The sequence below is a fragment of the Haliotis asinina genome, chromosome 2 (genome assembly GCF_037392515.1).
Source record: "Haliotis asinina isolate JCU_RB_2024 chromosome 2, JCU_Hal_asi_v2, whole genome shotgun sequence".
Taxonomy (NCBI): domain Eukaryota; kingdom Metazoa; phylum Mollusca; class Gastropoda; order Lepetellida; family Haliotidae; genus Haliotis; species Haliotis asinina.
The window spans coordinates 75,661,664-75,678,451 of record NC_090281.1 but is presented as its reverse complement, the minus strand read 5'-3'; positions in this window follow the sequence as shown (position 1 = coordinate 75,678,451).

Here is a 16,788-nt window from a genome sequence, read left to right as displayed (position 1 = left end):
ACGAACACCTGGGGACGTCACCCTCTTTCAATGTTCTTTTCACATACCTGTCACTGACATTTTGTCTTTCAATCATTCAATCAAGTTTATTTCTTAGCAAGGCCTTGGACCCACGTACAATGCAAAATAACAAGTGATAACAACATGGTAATGAAAACTAATAGTCACATTCATATGTATATAGAACGCAATGCCAATGCTTCCTGAATGTAAGTAGAACAGTTTGTTGCTGTTGAAAAATTGGTACATGATAATGTGTTCAGAAAGTATTGTTGATCTATATAATTTGGCAATGATTTAAAATACTTATAGCCAAAATGAAATAGGAATACTTGCATGAAATGAAATTCTTTTTCTACAATATTATCAGTACAAATATTACACAGTCGGAAAATCTACCGGTATTTTTAGATATTGAAAGTGCACCGATTAATAACGTTGTTATTCTACGCCTCGCATCATTAGATTTCAATAAGGTTAAACATGGTAAAATTGAAATACACCTTTGATATTGGCGTAAACATCAAGCAATGAACATTTGAGCATTTCTGAAAATATGGATTTCTGTGGACAATCACCAACATCTGACTCGCCCAGTCAGGTTGATGAGATTTTTATATGAGAAAAGTGTCGATTTATGAAATATGGAAGCACATTAATCATTCAGTCTGAACAGCGTATTTACTTGTATAAGTTTAAGAAGAACAATATTTGAACTAAACAACAAAGTAAATAACCTTTCGAAACTAGTGATTAATCATGACTATCCAGTTAAAGTCCACCCAGGCGTCCCCTTTTTTCTGACAACCGGGCGAGTTGCAGGTGATACAATACAGCAAAACCCGTCGGTCGTCACTGTCTTTCAATGCTCTGTTCATATACCTGTCTCTGACATTTTGCCCTTGAAATTCTGTAGAATCTGTCATTTGAGATAAGAAAATATTGAAGGCTGTTTGTTCCCTGGCGTGGACGCGACATACAGTTAAGAAAAGACAAACATCGTAACTGAAACCAACGCGATCCTCTTTTGTGTCAACGCCAAAGCAGTCTTCATACCTATGAGTGATACCTAAGCTAGAGGAATCAGGAATGTTTGGGCTTCTGATATATCATAGATCTCCATTTCCGTACTCTGATTTCAGACACAGAGCTGTCAATGCTATCGGAGCTCTCAGAACTGCCTGTTATGGTGCCTAATCCTGCCTCAAACCGTAGATGCAAGTGTTTTGAATCAGTTTCAAAGACAGTCAGTCATATCAAGATTCTATTTTGCAAATTATATTCTGGCGCAATCCAGAGACGTGCACTTTTCCATTGAAATCAAAATCACCAAGTGACCTGAAAAAAAGACTAAAGGAAATATATAAACAGTACATCTCATTCTGTTAGTAGATTTTGTTTTGGAAAGGAAATCGTATTAATTAGTGGAAGTTTAATATTGATTTAGCTTTCATACACCACATAAGAATCTTGGTCCCTTTTATCACCCACTTTGGTGTTCAACCAAACACTGCACAGCAGTGCGATGACAGCAAATCAATATCAAGAACGAAATGAGCACCTGCCTTGGGTAAAGCCAATGTTAGATGTGATCAGCGGACAGTGTATGTTATTATTTGCTGACTGTCCTTTTACATGCATGTCACTAGGAACAAGGAAAACCTGAAAACTATTGTTACGAGAGTGTATTTTCTGTAAATTGTATTATTAATAAAGTGATAGTTATTATTGGGTCACAAGGCTTAGTGTTTTGAATGATAATTATTATGGGTCACATTTCGTATCACAAATGTTCCGTACGTCTCGTATTTTGGCTGAAGGACTTTAAGAAAGTGCTCTTGATTTGCCTCCCTTGATTAATTGTTGACTTTTGGGAGGATGGCCGAGGGAATTCTACGTTGATGGCGATGGTCGTATGAGCTGAACATTCCGGAATCAATGACTGAATATATACAGGGCTGGTTGCCGTGTCGTCGACACGGACGCACAGATTAAATGGAGCCCATAATTCTGTCTCTCCGTCAACGTTTGACCTACATAACCGCTGCCTGTCCGCTCGCTGTGTTACATTCTGCATAACTGTTTCTCATTCTCACATCAAGACTTGAGTTGGCATTATATTTGTGGCCCACGAGTCAGTTGTATTGTACATGAAACCTCTTTTGTGAATCTCTTGTGAATCTGTGTGTTTTTGCCTTTGCTCAGCATAAAGTATCATTGAAAATATCAAACTTGTCAGTGATATATTTTGCTGGTTCTGAGGGGATTTCTTATACCTTTTGTCAATGCAAGTTTTAACCGTAACACTATTTGCAAAACATTAATCAGGGAAGTCAGGCATTTCCATGAGTTATTGTCTTCATGTTTGTTTCTTTAACAATATCTTCGTATAGATTTTTTTCGCAGCTGAACATTGGCATCTGTAAATGTCCTTCCTTCAAGCACTATGATGTACGAATTCTATGGTCGCTGTGCAGCTAAATGAAGAGTTATTACATATGTATCTCTATTTGTGGTTGCTTTACGCGATTTCAACTCACACAACACCGTTCTGTATCGGCACAAAATCAAATATGTGTAAGTCCGGTAATACCAGACAGTCAGGGACTGCTTGATTAAATTTCTCAGACAAAAAAAATCTAGTGATAACAAAAATGGTAAGGTGTTATTAGAAATACCCCGCTTTGTCTGTCAGTTATGTAATCTATAAACATCCAAGGGCACAATGTCTAAATAACCGTGACGACCAAAGACAAACTTCCAAACAAAGCCTGTTGGTCACCAGTGTTGAATTTATCGATATTTGCTGAAAGGTCTTTGCAAAGGTATTTTCACAAATAACGTCACTGTTTTTCACCGTCAGATGGACACTGTAGGCTAACAGGCCTAAAACTATCGTTATGCCCAAGGGGATATTTCCAAATGAATGTACACAAAGCCATGATAATATGATTAAATGTCACCATTATCTCCAACATCTTCTTTATTTATTCATGGGGTTTCCCCAGAGACGTGGATTTCGAAGTTCCCAGAATCATGTCTCGCAATGCAACGTTTGAACGTCAAACAGAGCCCTATGGGAAATCCGAAAGATTGCATGAAACGAGACACATGCACGTACACGAAGAAGACATCGGTTAATGACGACTAAAAGAAAGACTACTCCCTGATACTGCTATAGTACCTCAGAGTTTCTTACGAAACACTTACTGGTGTCCCTACTTGAAATGTCAACTCATCCGGCATTCCCAAGAGGAGTGTATGACCGCCACTATATAACAGGTGTCAGACAATCAGCCGTAGACATGTATTTGTCTTCAGTCTACAGGGACTTAAGCTACCAAGATTAGACATGTCTTAACACGAATAGGCTTCATTACAATGTCGTGATGACTATTATCCTGAATAAACGGTACGTGACCTTTCAAACGTCAAATATGCTCCCAGTCATTGTCAAAACTTATTATATTTGGGCGAATTAATTTTCACTCTTCACACATTTATACGCATGATAAATTAGTTAAATTCACTAATCAAACCATCTTCACTGATGAACTTTGGATATGGCAACCAGGTAAATATCAACCCATGTTTTATGTACAATACTGAAATACAAATAAATAGATGAATAAATTTGAATCTAGATTTAGTGACCTAATATTCATCAAAACATAAAGCATAGACAAATTTGATTATGATATAGCGTCTACATGTCATTTGTTTCTGGTTGTCAATGTGAGTGTGTTTAGGGTGCATCTGTTCAGGAGTAAAATCCCAATCCACACGTATCCATTTTGTAAAAATATGAAAACTTGACATGGCTACGGGAGTGCTAAGATTATCTGCCCTTTAGTTATTGAAAAGGTCACGACCATTGCTAATCGCATGCAGTCAGCTTTCTTTACTATTCGTTCCTTGGTTATCAAAAGGGCATGTTATTTCATACTTCTTCCAACACTAAGGCGGGTGGGTATAGTACTTCATGATACCGACTAGAGAGTTATGTGGTTCACAGAATTGCATTGTAACTTTCTTCACTGCACCGTACAGGGGTTATATTTGATTGTTTGCATGTCACCGCATGATGACTGTGCCTGCATTTTTAGTGATTTACTTTAGTTATTATTTCACAGTTCTAGCTGAATGAAATATAAATTATAAAGATGAAGTTGACAAATTTGAGGGAGGTCAAATATCGAAACACAGCAATCAATGGAAGTTGTTGACATCCGACCCTGAAATCTTAGACACTGCATGGCTTGCATATAACATTTGCAGGGCAAGAAAACCCATACCAATTCAAGCAATCTTATGCAATAATTTTGTCCGCCGAAGAGGCAAGTATTACTGACAGTGAAATAGATAAATTGCTCAACAAAAAGGTAATTGAACCCACAAAACATGAAGCTGGGGAAATTATCTCGCCAATATTACTCAGAGAGAAACGGGACAAATCACCCAGATTGATAATGAATCCGAAGCAATGAATAAACAAGTCGTGTACTTGCATTTCAAAATGGCATCACTGGAGTCACTTCTATAATTGGTAAAAAGATCTCAAAGACGCTTACTGCTCATGCCCCATTTTTCAGATTTATTTGAGGTCAAATGTATTCATACACAGTTCTTTTCCAAATGGGCTTGCTTGTTGTCAAGAAAGTTTAGCAAATTACTTAAGCATGTATTTGCCAATTGAAGATTACTGGGTCATGTATCAGCTCCATAGTTTGATGACAGTTGCCTACAAGGGGAGACAACCACTGATTGTTTTCAAAACCCGTAATTAGAGATGTAGTTATTGTGTTAGGCTTAATGACATCCGGTTTCCCTCGATTGGTGTATGGGCCTTTACATTACAGAAGGTGAAAATCTGAAAAAAATCAGAAGCTGCTGAAAAACACAAAAGGAAACTTCGATTGCAGAATATCTATCAGCAAAACAAGACCTTGATTGGTGTTTGGTACACATCCATACCTACAACATGATTGGTTGGGGGGAATACTAGATGGTCAACGTGCTGCGGGTAACTGGGTCCCAAGCACTGGATCATATAAACCATGACAAAGCACGATAATACATGGGCGGAGTAATACTTCCTAAAGTCTGAATAGAATGGACAGGGCAACAGAAGACGTCTCACCGGCCCATTTTACATGTACAGGCAATACAACGATAGGGTTACTTCATGGAGCACCAGTTGTAGAGTACGTAGAGTTGTAGGAATAAATACGTAGATACATGTTGTCATTACTTTAGCTTAAAAAACTTTGCACGTTTTTTTAATGCGAGGAAAACACGTTTGCAAGACAGTTAATCTTGTACTTACTGTCAGATTTACAAAGCAAATATATTTTTTGTAAAGACGGTATAATAACACATGAGCAGAGTACTACTTCTGGCGTGGTACTGAGATTCTTATTCAATGGCAATACGAAAAGAGCACACTCCTTTTTCTGTTGGAATATTACATCTTCTGCGAACCTCAAGTGCGATTTGAGCAGCGGAATTTACAAAGCGCTTTATGGAACAGTTGATAAGTATTCTTCAAACATATGATTCACTTTAATTTGTCTAAGAGAACTTAACTTGGAGTAGTGAGTTAAATTATCGAACCATAATTGCTTGTCACTATCCACATATGTTTGAGACTTTAGCATCGACAAAATATTTATTGCCTGGTCTGATTATGCTTTGTGTGTTCTATACCACGATCCGGAAGAAGAGAAGTGACTCCAAGCTATTTATAGGATGAAACTATATCAACAGCGCTACCACTGAGTGTGAAGCGTTCATATTTTTTAGTATAGGATGAAACTATATCAATAGCGCTACACTGAGTACCACTTTAGTCTGGTCGATGTTAGCCTTTAATTGCCATTTGTCACAGTAACCTGTCAATTCATCAATTCTTTTCTGTAAACCCCCAACTGTACTGTCAAACATATCAATATCATCAGCAAAGAGTAAAATACAAAGGGACTGCACTACGACAACTGTGGACCCTTCTCTTTGAAGAAACCTGAGGCACTACTACAATGTTTGTGTTGACACGGGATGTATAAAATGTTTATTAATCCCAGGCTATTGTAAACACATGACTAAAGGTACATCATAACGATCACATGACTCTTCGTCTAACGACAGGATCACCGGAGCTTTGTTCTAAAAGTATTTCTCTAAAATTAATTATCCACGAGTATCGCCGCAGAGCAGGAAAGACGAATCGGATGCATTTTCTCCTTTTTTTTTTCGTAGGTTTCCAAGCTTAACGTCTCAACGAGAACCTCTACAATTAGATTAGCTGGAGACTGACTGGACGATGTACATACGAATAATTCTAGTACAATGTGTGCTTGCGTCCAGAAAACAGATCAAACATTTGTATACTAATCTTTCCGAGTCATGGCTCATCTGGTGATAAACTTGAATATCCCATATTTCTGTAACAGTTTTCAAGGAGTTTCTCTCTAGATATTCACGCCTGGAAACCATTATGGGAATCGTTGAAGTAAATTATGTAATTGTTACTAGCAAGCCTTTCATTGTCTATTTCCTAGTTCAGACTCGCTGACTTGGTTGACACATGTCATCGTTATTCTTATGCTGTTGATCACTGGATTTTCTGGTCCAGACTCGATTATTTACAGACCTGGAATGAAAAATTGTTCAGTGCTGCGTAAAACTAAACACACTCCCTCACTATAGTAATATTAGAAAATGTATTAAAAAGACGCCCATCGCCTGAATCAATTCGGTGACACATAAAACTGATACCTCGTGACTGGACTGAAGTAGACTGCGACCAAAGACCCACTGGTCTCTAAATAGGTAATGCCAGAAATGCTTGGAAAATGCCTTACAGCAATTATTTGATAACGGTGATCTTGATATTTGAGATTCAAAACTTATATATAATCATATATGCAACCTAGCCCTAATATGGTATTTGCGTAATCACGATGTACCATTCTCTAATCATAATGATTTCTTGTTTACTTGTAAAAGGAATTCCATGTTGGAAACACTACAAAACAAACCATACTGTGACCCACCTGGGAGGCAGTACAGCATGCTATTCCTATTAGCTATGCAGACGGGGAGACTGCGTTCATGTGATGCAGCGGCAGTGTATGGCGGGATCCGTCGCCAAATGCAAAGTCTGAGTATCACTGCTGGTCCAAGACTCTAGCGGAATTTCAACAGGTGCAACTCGCCTGACGTTAACACCGTCCCGCAGAAGGTATTCGGCCTCAATTTTGAGAACTTGGTCATCAGCCTTTTGCCACATGATTGAGGAAATTCTCGCAAAAGAAGTATACACAAGCTCTTTAACGTCTGAAAGCTTGTGGTTATTATTGCGAGCAATACAATTCTTACAGTCAGCCCAGATCAGCTCGATGGAACTGAGGTCACAGTGCCGTATCGGTGTACGCAGTACTATGTGGCAGTGTTTTGTAGCTGCTTCGTCGGTGATATACTGGATTGGCTTTCTATGTTGCCTTTTTCTCTATGATCTGGGGCTTTGTTTCTGATTGGCTGTAACGGACGTTACAGGAAGTGAGAAAATCCTTCAACTGAACCTTGAGATTCCTCTTGGTGGGTGTGATGGTACCAGGGACACGCTGGTGATGGTAACTGGGAATATCCAAAATGGTAACGATTGGCTTGCCCAGCTGTTGTAAAAGCTGATGTTTGAACCAATCCAAAAATACCTGCCCATTCATTTCAGAACTCCTAATCAGTCCTATGGGTACCAGCATCCAAGGTGGTAACACCGATGCCTTAGAACAATCTGAGGGAAGCAACATTGAATGATTTTTATTACACCGAGTTTCATGAAGCTATATAATTTGACACGCAATTTTATGCGTTTAATTGCATGTAAATAACAATTATTGTATACATTAAGTATTCATGCGGAATCAATCACATCATGTTCACTCCACTGCGGATTCCTTATTAAATGAGAGAATTTTCTGCATGATTACACGAGTCAAACTAATAATATTGATGTAACTGACCACTGGTACATGTAATCATCGAGCAGGTTTAATCATACCAGAAGCGGAACGTCAAATGCCGGAAATAAAATCTATTATAAGACATAAACGGCCATAACATCAAACCATGGATGGGTTACAATCTGTATTAGATGGGTTTTGTGAATGACTGTTTCTCGTCAAAATAACTGAAATGAACTACTAAGTTATTCGAAATACACTTGAAAATTTTAGGAAACCGTTAATTGCATGCACCTGTTGTTTACAATTAGATGGCGATGCTACTAAACACAACATCCACAATTTCACAATGAAATTTAACACATGCATTGGATGACTACACACAAGTGAAAGGGGAATTAACACCAACTAACATATATTAGCTGAGTGCAAGCTTCAGAATGCCTCCCATACTGTTAATCTCAGTGAACATACAAAATAGCGAATGGCGAGAAGCACAGAGAAGGACTTCAATAACGTTTCTGGAAGGTAAATTTCAAAAGTTTCTGAAGTCAAACTTCAAGTCAACACTGTCTTGATGAAAGCAAGGCATCACGTGAAGAGAGTGTCAAATTACCATAGTTGGCTAAGATTCGGGTGGGCCTGCATCACACCATGTTTCCATATCAATCTCGGTTTTGCGTCTGACGAACAAATGGCAAATAGTGAGTGAGCGTAGTTTTACACAGCGTTTAGCAACCTCCTAGCATTATAACGGCGGAGGACACCAGAAATGATCTTTACACATTGCACACGTGTGGAATCGAACCCGGGTCTTCAAAAAGAGGGAACGCTTTAACCACTACACTACACAACCGGCACTGTTACAACGCATACTTGCCCGATTCTTGAAATTGTTGTTTCAGCAACTATTCTTTCTTTATGTCAGACACATCTCTCAGTTCAAAATGTCAATCCAAATGGAAAATTATAATATAAAAGTATTGAGAATGCAAAGATATTGTCGGTTTGTTGTTTTCAGTTTGTTTGCTGTGCATAACCCAACCTGTCATAAACCCATGAGATTTGATCATGCTCTTTTCAGTCATTCTAATTTATTGTTTTAATGTCTTTTGTCAACAAATGTTTTTCAACCTAAGTCAAGATTGATTTTCATCCCGTTAAGGCTACCATTGTAGAACGAGCAATTTTAAATGCCAAATCCTTTTGCAACACGGATGATGAAACAACTGCTGACTAATTTAGAGACTGGAGAAAAAAATATCTTTCCCGTAAAGAACGTACACATGATACTGCCTTGGCAAGAACAGCAGTAAAGTGGTGATTAAACATAAAAGTGGTTTCACTGGATAACAGTTTAACTATTAATTTCGAGTATTTAACGCTATAAAGTACAAGTTGTTTTCCCTGTAGTTTTCATTCCAACTGTCCTCTACAACGAAACGTTCGTATTAATTTCATGGAAAACACTTGATCACCATTTGTGAAACGTTGTGAAACCACTTCAAATGTACGCCTGGGAGTAGCTGCCAACCTGATTGTGATGTTATGCATCATTTGCGTATTTTCTAAAAGGAGTCAGTCAAAATCAAACAGCATAACCTTCGTTTTGACGTTAAGCAGCGGCATGGTTTGACAAGGCGGTAGAAAATAACAGATTGTGTTTGCAAGTTTCATCAAATGATCAGTTTTCTAGACTCTCTTCTCGGAAGACTATAATGTCATATATCATCTTCATCTGTGAGTTCGTTTCTTATCAGTTTTTGAACTTTATGCTTATGAATGTAATTTCCAAACTTAAATTGCTTCTGCAAACTGGAACCTTCGAATCACGCATGTTTGCATGTTTCAGCTGAGCGTACCACCTTGAACTAAACTCGTTCTGAAGACTTTAATGTCATAAACGTCTGCTACTTTCGTAATGGATAGAAGTTGTACAAGCACCGATATATCATCTTCTTCTGTGAGTTCGTTTCTTATCAGTTTTGAACTTCATGCTTGTGAATGTAATTTCCAAACTTAAATTGCTTCTGCGAGCTGGAACCTTCGAATCACGCATGCTTTGCCTGCTTCAACTGAGGACACCACCTTGAACTAAGCTCGTTCTGAAGGAGGCTTTGGTTGACGCACGTCAAGGTATGATCCCAATTGTCCATGTTAATCACTTGATTGTCTGGTCCACATAAATGAATCACATATAAGGATGATAAATATATAATGAAATATTTTGCTGTTGACTTTATGTTGCGTCATAGAGGTATGCGCATATAAGTATCTTCCACATTTAGCATCTTTGGAGAATCGAATTTGAAATTATTCAAGCTCGACTGTTTAATACAAGTTACTACCATACTCCAAGCAAATATTGATTCAAATGTCATAAATACTTGGTGTGGCGGGGTAGCATAGTGGTTAAAGTGTTCGTGTAAAGCCTGGGTTCACTACAATCTTTGAAGACCATTTTTGGTGTCCACCGCCGTGATATTGCTAAAAGCGGTGTTAAACTCACTCAAGAATAGTTTTGACCATTTTGTCCTGAAATTAAGATCAGAAGGCATGCTTGCATACCTGTCTCATTCACATTATAGTTCAATGATGGACATGCGGGAATGTGTCACGTTGTTGATATAACATATTTTCAAGAATGTCAAGGATATAGTTCATGATCTGTACTTCCCTTCTATGTGTAGTTATATTGCTTTGGCCACAATCAGTGTTCCAACACCGTCATAACATATGCGCCCCCATAACATAGGCTTTAAATTCAGTTTAGACACCCATTACACCCATCAAATGAAGAAATGATTTCCACAGATGATGAGGTTTTCTTACCAGGAATCCATGACAGACTGCACTCACGGTCTGCATTCAATGTCAAAGATAAGTGTGTTTGGATAGAAAAGTGATCTGAAATTAATACAATTCGATATCTGTCCTCGTACAAGGATACAGCGCAGTGCCAAACGAGGGACAAGGCCGAATTTCAATCGTTAACTGCTACTATCACTCACAAGTACTGTCTGGCATTGCATGTCTTTGGAGTAACTAGACTACATATGACATTAAACTGTTAGGCATTATTTCCCTGTTGGTGAGTGCATTTAATTCGCAATTTCGGGCAGATGAGATATTTTTGTGAGAATATAATTCGAATCAAAATGTAATTTCACGCAAATAAATCATTCTGTTTGACTAACGTAGCTCTTTGCATCAGTTTAAATGCAGCAATATCTAAAGTATATAACAGATTAAATGACTTTCAGAAACCAGTGTTTAATCATGACTTTCATTTCCAGTTCTGACCCCTGCGTCCGTACAAGAGAATTGTTTAATGGCGTCCCCTTTGGTGAAAACTGGATAAACCGGTAGAGCAGTGCAACGTTGCCCTTTTCACGAGCAGCTCGGATGGTCACCATCTTTCAGTTCTCTGTTCATATACTTGTCACAGACATTTTGTCCATTACACCCAATGGAATATACTTCGGTGGTGAAACTGGTGGTCCTCTGACGCTAACGCGATTGTGACCATATAGCAAGAAAAGACACGATGTTTCACTGAAACAACTCAATCCTCATTTTTGTCAACACGAAAACAGTGCTGCATATGATGATCTTACCTATGAGTGATACCTATGCCAGATCACTCCTTGATGCCATTTCCCTTCTCCGATTTCGGAAGCAAAGCTATCAGAGCTGCCAGTCATGGTATCTAATCCGGCCTCAAATCGAAGATGCAAGTGTTTTGGATCAATTGCAAAGACAATCAGTCATATCAAGTTTCTATTTTGCAAATGATCATCAGTATTATTTTGAAGATAAGTACGCTCTTTCACTGGCAACCGTCAAACGAAATTACACTCAGATGAAACACATCAAAAGGATGACAAAATCTGTTTCAAAGGCCACATTTAAGCTATTAAATACCGTTGTGTTAGAATATTTCATTTTGGAAAGGAATATCTTATTAATCAGAGGAAACTTAATTTTGATTTGGGTTTTATACACCACAGAAGGACCTTGGTCGCTTTTATCATTCACTTTGTTGTTCAGCCAAACACTGCACAGCTGTGTGATGACAGCAAATCAATATGATGAACAAAATGAGCACCTGGCTTGGGTAACGCCAATGCCACATGTGATCATTAAATATCATAACATGCTGACTCTCCTTATCCATTCCATTAGGAACAAGAAAATACTGAAAAATGTATGCAAAACCCAAACTGCGTATCAGGGAAATGATATATTCTGTACTCTTCTCCGGGATTTACTGTCTTTGTATATGCTTACAATCCTTAACGAATGAGAGCTCCGACAGCTTCAAGAAGCTCAGCGGGATATCTGTATCAGACTTATCACATTTACACGCAGAACGCACACACATAAATATGTTAGAAATTAGATGAATGTTAGTTACACTGAATTGAGGTGTAATAGGAGACTATGATCATTACTTTTGGAAAAGTCAAAAATATTTCACAAAAAGGTCCGTGATCTTTTACATCAAGATTTAGAATAAATATAACATAGTTTATAAAAATAATCTTGCAAACAGAAGGAGTTATTTAAGGATTTGTTATCATTTTTCTTTTCTTCAAAGAGGATAAAAAAAATTCCATAGCACAGCCGCAATTTTACATCTGAAAAATGAAAGCTTTTATTAACTGAGAACCTTCTTCCGACGGGGAAAGTCATTAGTGTTAGCTCCAATCGACTAATGCCATAGGTCGTTCTTAGTCTTCAAATTGTCAATATATTACTTCTGGCTAACGAGAGTAATTACTGTTTAGTTGTGAATGAACTGTCTCTCTCCATAGAAGCAATCAACGACCGAAGGGTCAGACGACTACTGAAGTGTGATGGAGAGATCCTAGAAGGCATGCTATCCAGTGCAAGGGTGACATGCATCCAATCCAATCAGTCATTCTTTGGTCCATCAAAGGCCTGCGATTCTTTCACGTTATACCTTCATTCCCTAATAGCATCATAGCTACAGTCCACACAGTCTATAGCTGTTACATCTTAAAGGTTCAATCAGTGATCCTTGTTATATGCGACTATGACGTTAGGGTTATCTGAAGGAAATAAGAATTATTCTTAATTACAACTCACTAATTATGTCCTTCAGTTCTGTAGAATCAAGTGAATCCAAACTTCTTCTCATCATGCATCATGATCGTTTTCGTGGGTTTCACGAAAATGTTTGAGATCTGATGTCTTATATATTACTGAAATTCCGTTCTGGGCCACACTGTTCAGTTTCTTATCCGACTGTAACATACACATACACGGTCTCGTCGTATTGATGAATAGGGGACCAGTTGAAAGGCCACACATTAGAACTTTGACAGGAAAACTGGTGGTACTCGTAGTGGCTACACTTTAGAAAGTGAGTGAGTGAGTTAATATTTAACGTCACATTGGCAATATCTCAGCCATATTTTGGCGAGAACATTTTGATACTGAAATGAAAAATGTATACATTATAAAAACCACCAGAATATCACATTTATAATTAAAACTAGTGTGGAGAGTTAAAACAAATACCACTATTTGGACAATACAACATAAAATACGGGTTGTAGATCGCCAACAACTGAAGGTAGATCACCATACTAGGGACCATGGGGACTTACAGTACCTTTGCTACCTGCATGGACCCCAGATGGATTTACACCATCCCTTCAGCCATTGGCGATTATACTGAAAGTTAGTCATTATCAAAAAACAACAAATATACTACGATTAAAAGTTTGGTCGTACTAAATTTACATAGAATGTTTTGGACTTACGTACCCTCTCTGGAACTTTAGAAAGTCGACAGAGTAAATGGTGGTAGCGGCGACACATTAGAACGTTGACAGGGAATTCGAAAGTGGTGGCAACGGTGACAAATTTGACTTAAACGGCGACAATAATTTTGTATTTTTAGTATGAAAATAGACTGCACGCACACACAATAGCAATAACATGTAAGTAATTAATTATTTCAGATGTTTTGGTTTCAGTTATAGTCACTACCATGCATTTTCATTTAATCACAAATATACATATATACGTCCTATTTTGCACTTCACCACAGCACCGTGGATTTGTGCGCATATTCTCAGGTGAGAGTTCAGACATAGGTCGCCATTTTGCTACTCGTTCCAGACTGCTCTAGATTCGGAATGGGCTCTGTTTAACTTTCAAAAATCGACATATACATGTCAGGTGTCACGTAATCAGGTGAGGAGTATCGTTATATTCATTTATATCGTTATAAATACTTGTCAGAAATATATCTTTATCAAATTCATGTCTAAAATATACTGTTGCCGTTAAAACCTGTAGCCTTTTGCGTCAAATTTCTGTCGCCGTCTGTGCCATCTTTTGTCGTCGTTCTGCTTAGTTCTACAGTGTCATTGTATATTTGGAGACATTAGCTAAGAAAGGGAATAAAACCTTGCGTGTTTCAAGTCGTATTTTTGAAAGAGCTGTCAGTGGATTTAAACCATTTTATGATGAAAACAAGCCATTCCTATTTCATGAATTGGAGCTCATGGATATTAAAATATTTCAGTTACACTGACAGAATGTGATAGCTCCCTCTCTCCGGATTATGGCCCTATCTGTAGAAACTGGTTGAGAGTTACCAGACAACCCACTGCCAAGTGTTCAAAACGGTGTTAGGAGTTTAGGTAATGGTGGAGATATTGACTGCGTTATGTCTAGGGTCATTAATTGTCAGTGTATATTGCAAATGGTGACGCGAAGAATTACTAATGCCAATAAAACATTACTGGATATTAAAATATTTCAATTACACTCACAGAATGTGATAGCTCCCTCTCTCTGGGTTATGACCCTATCTGTAGAAACTGGTTGAGAGTTACCAGACAACCCACTGCCAAGTATTCAAAGCGGTGTTAGGAGTTTAGGTAATGGTGGAGATATTGACTGCGTTATGTTTATGGTCATTAATTGTCAGTGTATATTGCAAATGTTGACGCGAAGAATTACTAATGCAAATAAAACAAATTAAACTAAATTCATTTTGTTCTCGTATTTCAAGGCATTTATTTCTTTATTGCACTATGAACTTGAACAGTAAAACCAACAAACATTCCCACATTAAACTCCTGTCGAATGTGAATTGTCATTGTGTAATTAACGACGTTTCGTTGTGCTTATTAAATAATATGGTTTTTTTCTGGGATAAGAACTTTATTATCTTGCCCTACGTCACATCACAGTCATTATATGTTGTAGTCAGAGATTTCGTATGATTATGGGAATGTTTTTATTTGTAGTAGGAAATATATTATCCCTTCTTGCTTATATTATTTGACCGTCATTACAGGCATCACTGCCTCTGGGTTTTGTCACTCAAAAGCACACGAAACTCGGTCGATATGTTTTTGGTTATAATCATCTCAATTATACTGGCAGCAAAAGACCCTCAAGTAATACTTTGAATGTAGGACAACGAGAGAAATAACAAGCGCAGGAAAACTACATGGGAATGTAGGCCTAGCATTCATGCCTGAAGACACCCTTTGTGTTTATGGTAAAGGAAGAATATTATACGCACCAAAAACTATGTTGGCCGCTAACAGAGTGCAGATACTTATGCTGATACTGATAAAGAAATTACGATGTGTACTTGGTGGAGAGTGTCTACTGAACACAGCAGCATGTCCAAAGCAAACCCATATAGTCTGTCCACATGTCATCTGTCAGTCCTTCATACGCATAGGTTGTGATGTTCAGTCATTTTGCTGCCACTATGAAGATTATCAGATGACCAGAGATGGCAAATTATTGATATGCAAAAAAAATGGTATTTAAATGAATGGGCACTGCTTCTAAGTGAGAAAATAGAGGTAAGCCAATAAGGTGAAAGATGGCCCGCTTTCTATGGGAGACGTTAGTACGTGAACACGAAGGGAGTGGGGGTTTTACTATTGAGACTCACTCAACGTCAAGCGTCCACTGGATGAATTCCCCAGAGCACCACATTTGGCACTTCAGCGGGCGATGACTAGAATGCGTATGCAAGCACTAAAACCACTTTTCCAGTCTCCCAGTTTGAACTCCCTGAATGGAAACAGTTTACTCTACAACGGATACGACTGATGGGGGACCGTGGGGGCGGTTCACTGTCAGTTAACTACACACGTGGAGAGTACACTTGATATCGACTTTTTAACGTTGCGTATACACGTTTGAGTTTCATACTGATACACGTCATGTGTCGTGATCCTCTATCTGGTAATTTGCTTGGAAACTTTGAGCCAGATGTTTTCTTTAATGTGCCATTGCATAATTAAAACTTTGAAGGGATACGTCCTTTTCTATCTTCTTGGAGTCTGACATAAAAAACATGACAACTTTATCAACGTACTGTTGCGCACACCACTGATGTCATCCGAAACACAAAGTAGAAAATAGTATTGGTTCTTCATTTCGCTCTCACTGTGAGATTTTATTCTTTTGATCTGGCAGCTTTTTCTCCTACTGGCTAGCTGCTTGTTTCATTCTTGGAAAGGGGGATGACGTTTCGTTATATCACCACACGTAGTAACATCCAGCGGAATACGGGACGAACACTTCACTTCGCCCAAACTGTTGCCAATCAAGCGAAATAAGATGGCATTACTTTACATAGAATGACCAGCAAAAGAAAGTATACAAGGTTCTCAAGAGACTACCTAGACTCACAAGACATATTATTTCGACGTCTGCGGTCCGGGGTCAACACCTGTTGTTTGAAGGGTCTGTAGGCTCTGATACCTGCCGTGCTAAGGCGTCTAGTCACCGTGTATCGATTGACGTTAGGTAAGGG